At 51.8% G+C, this 6,857-nt stretch overlaps 1 pseudogene; it reads right to left on the minus strand.

Annotated features, from left to right (window-relative positions):
* Nucleotides 1–3,416: 3,416 nt before the first annotated feature.
* On the minus strand, nucleotides 3,417–4,886 carry LOC110135218 (splicing factor U2AF 65 kDa subunit pseudogene; annotated as a pseudogene).
* Nucleotides 4,887–6,857: the final 1,971 nt, after the last annotated feature.

Here is a 6,857-nt window from a genome sequence, read left to right on the forward strand (position 1 = left end):
ATAATTAAACAGGGTCCTGTTTAATTATATTCCTAGAAGTCAGCAAGAAGAAAAGGCAAAGCATTATGAATAGTCAAGTTACAAAAGGGGAACATTACAGATTCACAAACATGAGGAGTTGCTCAATTTGAGTCATAATCAGAGCAATTCAGTTTACAAAGCTAATGATATAACCATTTCTCAACCATAAATTTAATAAAAATTAAAGTCTGAAAACAATAATAAGTATCCCCATTCATGGCGGGTGATAAAACCATCCCCGGCAGAAAAATAAATCAGTGAAAACTGCTTTGCAAAGCCAGGTAGTATCTTCCAATGTAGATGCTGTGCATACCCTTGGCAATTCCTCTTCTAGGCAAATCCAGAACGGTGTTTCCAAAACTTGAGGTTTTGACCCATTGACAGATAATGAGATCAATTTTAGTAGGCAATGAACAGAATGGAGGGGGAGGAGGAAGAGAGGAAAGGCCAGAGTCAACACATTTAGACTGACTCATCCATGAGTGTGTGTGTGTGTAGATGAGGGATATGATTTTGCTTTATTTTCTACATAAACAGCCAATTATTCCAGTACCGTTTATTGAATAATCTATCTTGTCCCCACTAATTCACTAAATTAATGAAATCAATTTAGTGGGAATGAACAGAAGGAAGGGGAAGGGGGGAGAAGAAGGGGAAAGGGAAGACGTGAGGTGGGGGGAGGGGAGGGGAGAGGGTAAACATCAGAATATATCACAGGTTGGAAGGTGCAGTCAGTGCTAGCAGTGCCTTGCCCAGATCCCCTTTACTGGGCGAGCACACTCACCCTACCTGCTCTATTAGCTGCTAACTGCTCACACCTGCACTCTTGTGGCAACTTGGCCGGTAAGCGGAGAGGAGACTCTTTACCTGGAGAAGTCTGGGCAGTTGCCCCGCCCCATCCCCATGCCCCAGGTGGCCTGCAGCCAATGGCTGACGCATGAGGGGTATAAAAGGAGACTCACCCCTGGCACAGTTAACCAAATTTGCCTTGCCTTTTATAGCTCAGGTTTTTAAGTTGGGTTAAATGGAGGCTGGTTTTTAGCAGAAATGGCATCTTTCCTAAGCTTCTTCGTCTTCTCTCTTGTCTTTCTCACACCAGTGATACTGTCTCAAGCTCTGCTGTTCTGGAACCTGACCTAAGGTTGGGGGATGGCGGGTGGTAAGTGCTTTTAAGGGTGTGTGTAGGGTGTGTAGGTGAGGTCTGAGTGACCCAGTGGATAAAGAATCCCCCTGCAATGCAGGAAACACAGGAGACATGGGTTGGATCCCTGGATTGAGAAGATCCCCTGGAGCGGGGCCTGGCAATCCACTCCACTATTCTTGCCCGGAAAATTCCATGGACAGAGAAGCCTGGCAGGCTGTGGTCCAAATGGTTGCAAAGGCAACTAACACACACATACATGTGGGTGAGAAGAGTTATGATGTAAAATAGGGATTTAAAGGTTTGAGCGCTTCTGCTCCAGATTCTTGTAAATGTGCATGCACAAGGAGAGAGGGACAAGAGTGTCTGTTGTGAAAACTCCAGTGTAATACTCTACCAGTAAGAGCACAGAAGGGGGGGGGGGGGGCGGCACTGGGTAATTCTGATATTTTTTATGCTTCTCTTTTCTATACTTCTCTCTTTATTTGAAATATTTAATGAGCAAGATAAAGGCCCTCATCCTCACTTCCTTGCCCACTCACCTTCTCTTATACACCCCCACGGATAAATGAGGAAGCAATGTGTTTCCCACTCTTTGATAAGTTATGTAAGTTAAGTTTCTCTTGTTCTTCATTCTAAGGATACACAGGGTAACTAGGTTATATGGAGGCTCACTAATAATCAACTCCTGGTCTTTACCATCAGCTGGTACTCTAAGCTGCCATGGGGCTGAGGTTCCTGTTTAATTGTGGTTCTTGTTTACTCAATTCTTTCATGAAATAAAAATAAGTAGGAAAGAGGGAAGGAGAGTTGGAAGGAAAAAAGTCAAGTGAGAAGGCAAGAGAAACTGGGAATCTCAGTTTCAGTGAAAATAGCTTGGTTTACCATGGAGATAGTTTGTTTCCATGCATTTCCTAAGGGTGAATCAGACGACTTGGGAAAAAGCCCCTGTGGTCAACTCTATTTTGACTGCAGGTGACTTCCTTCTTCATTTTGCTTTTTGAATGCCTAGGGAAATCAAGGTAAAGCAGACATTCCTTCCTTTACCAACTGTAGATTCTCATGCCACACTTCCACAAAGAGTAGAGGTTTCACATTGTTCTGTGTAAAAGTTCCCAATAGTTGCATATTTTCTTCCACCTGGTTTTGGAGTCTGGTGAAATCATGGGGGAAATTGGGAGGAGATTGTGTCCATCAGGCAGGCATCAATCTGGAATGATCTGTGGCCATGTACATATAAAGAGACCATAGTTGTCCGCTAACTGCATACATACCGCATCCGGGAATATAAACTCACAGCCTTTGCTTTCAAAACCACATGCTACCTACCCAGGGATGTAGAAGCCCGGTTCACAAAATGTGGCTACTGACCTGGAGGAATCTGCCAAATTTTAGCAGGTAGACAGCTGGAGATGAATTGTGTGCCTACTGCAATCTCCGATCATTGAGATTCCCTTGGGTGTACACATGCACATATTCTCTAGGCAATAATACATACCTGGAGCAATGCTGACGAAGACTTGGAACAATACATATACATTTCCTGTCTCCTCATTTTGTGGGCACATTCTTCCATCTGTCTTTATTTGAAATACATTACAGATACATGTTTATATATTTCATAGACCCATGCAATTTTTGTAATCTCTATCAATCATGTGTGAGTTTTAGAGCCGCTATGGGGAAAGTGGACCGTCTGCAAATAGGTATATCTAGCCAGGGAGGTTAAAGGGTTTTTTTTTTTTTTTCTCCAATACAAAAAAATGTTTAATGAGCAAATTCGTCTTAGCAAATATGAAAGTGCCAGAGAGAGGAGGAAAGGGACAGGGCCCACGGGGTGGGCGGCAGGCCCAGGAGACTAGAGAGAATCAACTAGGTAAGAAACCAGGACACGGGGGCGAGGACCAGAGGCCAGGAGGATGGGAGCTGTGGTCCTGAGAGGGAAGAGGTAAGGTACCGGGCCGCACAACAAAATTCAAAAGAGTTTGGCTGTCAAATAGAAACACGCCATGTTTCCACGATGGGGAAGGGTAAGAGACAGGGGGGATCCGGGAGAAGACTGCTTCAGGGAGGGGCTGTGGGGGCCTGCCCCCGCCCCGCTGTCTCGCCTTCCCTGCCCTTCCCTCGGTGTCTGTGCTTGCGTGTGTCTGTGCGGGTCTGTGTGCGCACTTCCCCAGGCCCCGCCCCGCCCGGCGCCCAGCCCACCCCCAGCCTTAATTGCTGCCATTCCAGTTGCTGCCGGCTGTCATTCGGCTCACACTCCTCTGCCCGTCGTCTTCAGAGGGGGGGAAGTGGAGGGAGCAGGAGGGGGAGAAGCCCCCAGCCAGCTCCGCCCCTGCGCTGCCCCGCCACCTCTACCAGAAGTCCCGGCGGTGGTAAGAGTCGGGGTAACAGTGGCTAACTTGCAACCCGTCAGGCCCTGCATGGCTTTCTGGCAGTCAAACACAGAGGTGAACTCCACGAAGATCTTCCCGGAGCTGGGCACTTCCACGCCGTCCATGGGCCGTGGGATCTCCATGGACTGGACGAGCCCGTACTTCCCGCACTCGTCGCGCACGTCCTCCACAATCTCCTCATGCTCCTCGTCGTCCAGCAGCTCGTCAGGCAGCACCATGTTCATCAGGCACAGCACCTCCGTCGGGTGCCCGCCCGTCGGCACCTGCGAGCTCATCAGGCTGGGCACTTGCAAGGTCACGGGGGTCTGGCTGATGGTGCTCAGCGTGGCATTCTTGGCACCCACACTCGCCCTCTGGACCAGCAGCTTCTTGTCTCCCAGCTGCATCCCATTCAGCCCCGCGATGGCCTGGTCCGTGACCTTGATGTCCACGTACTCACAGAAGGCGTAGCCCTTGGACAGCCCGGTGGTGCTGTCCTTGACCAGGTTGAAGGCCTTGAGCGGCCCGAACGACGTCAGCAGCTCTTTCACCTGGTCGTCGTTCAGGTAGTTGGGTAAGCCCCCGATGAACAGCTTGTGTGCAGAGTCCAGGACCACGGTGGACACGACTCCAGGCACGTAGACCGAGGGGCTCTCCAACATGCCCGGCAGGGGCTGGTAGTCATGAGGCCTGCGGATCTTCAGCGACTGGCCCTGGAAGATGATGCCGTCGAAGGCCATGGCCTGGGTGGTCTCGTCCACCAAGCGGAACTCTAAGAAGGCAAAGTTCTTGTCCTGGTTGATCTGCACGGCCAAGACGGGGTTGCCAGGGGCCTGCGTCAGCCCCCCTAGGCGCATCTGAGCGTTGAAGAAATCCATCATGGCCTCCTCAGTGATGCCAAAGGGGATGTTGCCCACGTAGATGCGCCGGGCCTGCCTGGTCATCTGGGTCCCGACCACGGGCACCGGCAATAGGGTCACAGCCAGACCGTCGGGGGTCATGGTGGGGAGGAGGGCGGTGGCTGGAATCTGACCCGCAGCTTGCATGGCCTTGTACTGCATGGGGCTGATGTGCTCGAAGCCCGGCGGCGGCACGTCCCAATATCTGTGGACCCTCTTCTTCTCGTGGCGGGGGAAGCGAATCAATCCACCGTGCTCCTCTTTAGCGCCTCTGGTCACAGGTTTGCTGCGGCGCCGCCTGTCCCGGGAGGCACCGTGCCGGTCCCGGTTGCGGTGGTCCCGGCTCCGGCAGCGGCTGTGGCTGCGCTTGCGGTGCCGGTTCTCCTTGTCGTGCTCTTGCTTATTCTCGTTGAGCTGCGGCTCAAAGTCGTCGAAGTCCGACATGCTGAGGCGGCCAAGTAGGGCGCTGTGCAGGTCTCGGTTCGCTGGCCGCGCGCCCGCTCAGACTGCTTTGGCTACTTCCGGCCGCCGCCGGCGTTCCGCCGCCTCCTACCCTAACCTAATCAAGGCCTGGCGGCCCGCCCCGCCCCGGCTCCGCCCCTGCCCGCCTGCGCGCCCACGAGGTGACCCTCCCCCCAGGGTCAGGCTGCCAGACCCGTGGGCTACTTCTGGACCCTGGAGATAAGCATCCGGAGCAGCGGTGTCGTTGGCTGCTTCCGAAAACACCCAAAGAGAGGGTTCCTAACTTTTCGGATATTAGCTTGTCCACACTCGGATGTTATTGGAGGTCCTCGCGTTCCTCTGCACCCAGCCCCCTCGAAGAATCCAGCTTCTTCTGAAAATTCAAACCGTCCCTTTTACTGCCTGCGGTGATGCTCCCCGCTCTTCTCCGCCAGCCCAGTGTGGCCAGGCCTTTCGTGTAAAGTCACTCCTTTTAAGGCATCAGACAGTTCATACTGGAGAGAAACCTTACAAATGTGATGAGTGTGGCAAGGCTTTCGTGTAAAGTCACTCCTTGTAAGGCATCAGACAGTTCATACTGGTGAGAAACCTTACAGCTGTGATGAGTGTGGAAAAGTCTTCGGTCAAAAACCACATCTTCGACATCATTGGAGAATTCATACTGGAGAGCGACCTTTCAGATTTCATGAGTGTGGCAAGTGTTTCAGTCAAAATTCACACCTTACAAGTCATCGGAGAATACATATAGAGAAACCTTTCAGATGTTTCGAGTGTGGAAAATCCTCTACTCAGGTCTCAGCACTCACTAAACATCAGAATATCCATACATGGGAGAAACTTATGTGACTGTGGTGTATGGTAGAAGTCTTCAAAACTCAACGTTTGAGCTTCACTCCCTACTGTTGGTCAGAGAATTCATACTACTGAGAATCCATACAAATATCAGGAGTGTGGCAACATCTTAGGCTTCATGAGAAAACTCATACTGTATAGAAGCCAGGTATATATATATATGTTTATCAGTCAGGTCTTTATAACATGAATTCTTTCGAGAAAGATTCCTCACCAGTTTCACAAATGTGAAAGAAAAAAACCTATCCTTACAAGCTCACGTCTCGCCAGTAGGCTCAGAGTATTTATCCTGGAGAAATACACAGCAATGTCATGTGTGTGGCTGAGGCATTCTCCGACATGCCTGGTAGGGGCTGGTGGTCATGAGGCCTGCGGATATTCAGCGACTAGCCCTGGAAGACGATGCGGTGGAAGGCCATGGCCTGGGTGGTCTCGTCCACCAAGCGGAACTCTAAGAAGGCAAAGTTCTTGTCCTGGTTGATCTGCCCGGCCAAGACGGGTTGCCGGGGGCCTGCGTCAGCCCCTCTAGGTGCATCTTAGCGTTGAAGAAATCTATCATGGCCTCCTCAGTGATACCTAAGAGGATATTGCCCACGTAGAGGCGCCGGGCCTGCCTGGTCATCTGGCTCCCAACCACGGGCACCGGCAATAGGGTCACAGCCAGACCGCCGGGGGTCATGCTGGTGAGGAGGGCGGTGGCTGGAATCTGACTCGCTTGTACTGCGTGGGACTGATGTGTTCGAAGTCCGGCGGCGGCACGTCCCAATAACTGCGGAACTTCTTCTTCTTCTGTGGCGAGGAGAGCGAATCAATCCACCGTGCTCCTCTTTAATGCCAGGAGGCGCTGAGCTGTTCCTGGTTGCAGTGGTCCCAGCTCTGGCTGCGACGCTTTCGGTTCTGGCCGTAATCGCTTGCGGTGCCAGACACCTTGTCGCGCTCTTGCTTATTCTCGTCGTGCTGCCGCTCAAACTCCTCGAAGACCGACACGCTGAGGCGGCCGGCCGAGTAGGGCGCTGTGCAGCTCTCCGTCCCTGGCCGCGCGCCCTGCAAAGAACACTTTGGCTACTTCCGGCCGCCGCCGGCGTTCTGCGGCCTCCCACCCTAACC

This window comes from Odocoileus virginianus, chromosome 18, assembly GCF_023699985.2.
Source record: "Odocoileus virginianus isolate 20LAN1187 ecotype Illinois chromosome 18, Ovbor_1.2, whole genome shotgun sequence".
Classification (NCBI taxonomy): domain Eukaryota; kingdom Metazoa; phylum Chordata; class Mammalia; order Artiodactyla; family Cervidae; genus Odocoileus; species Odocoileus virginianus.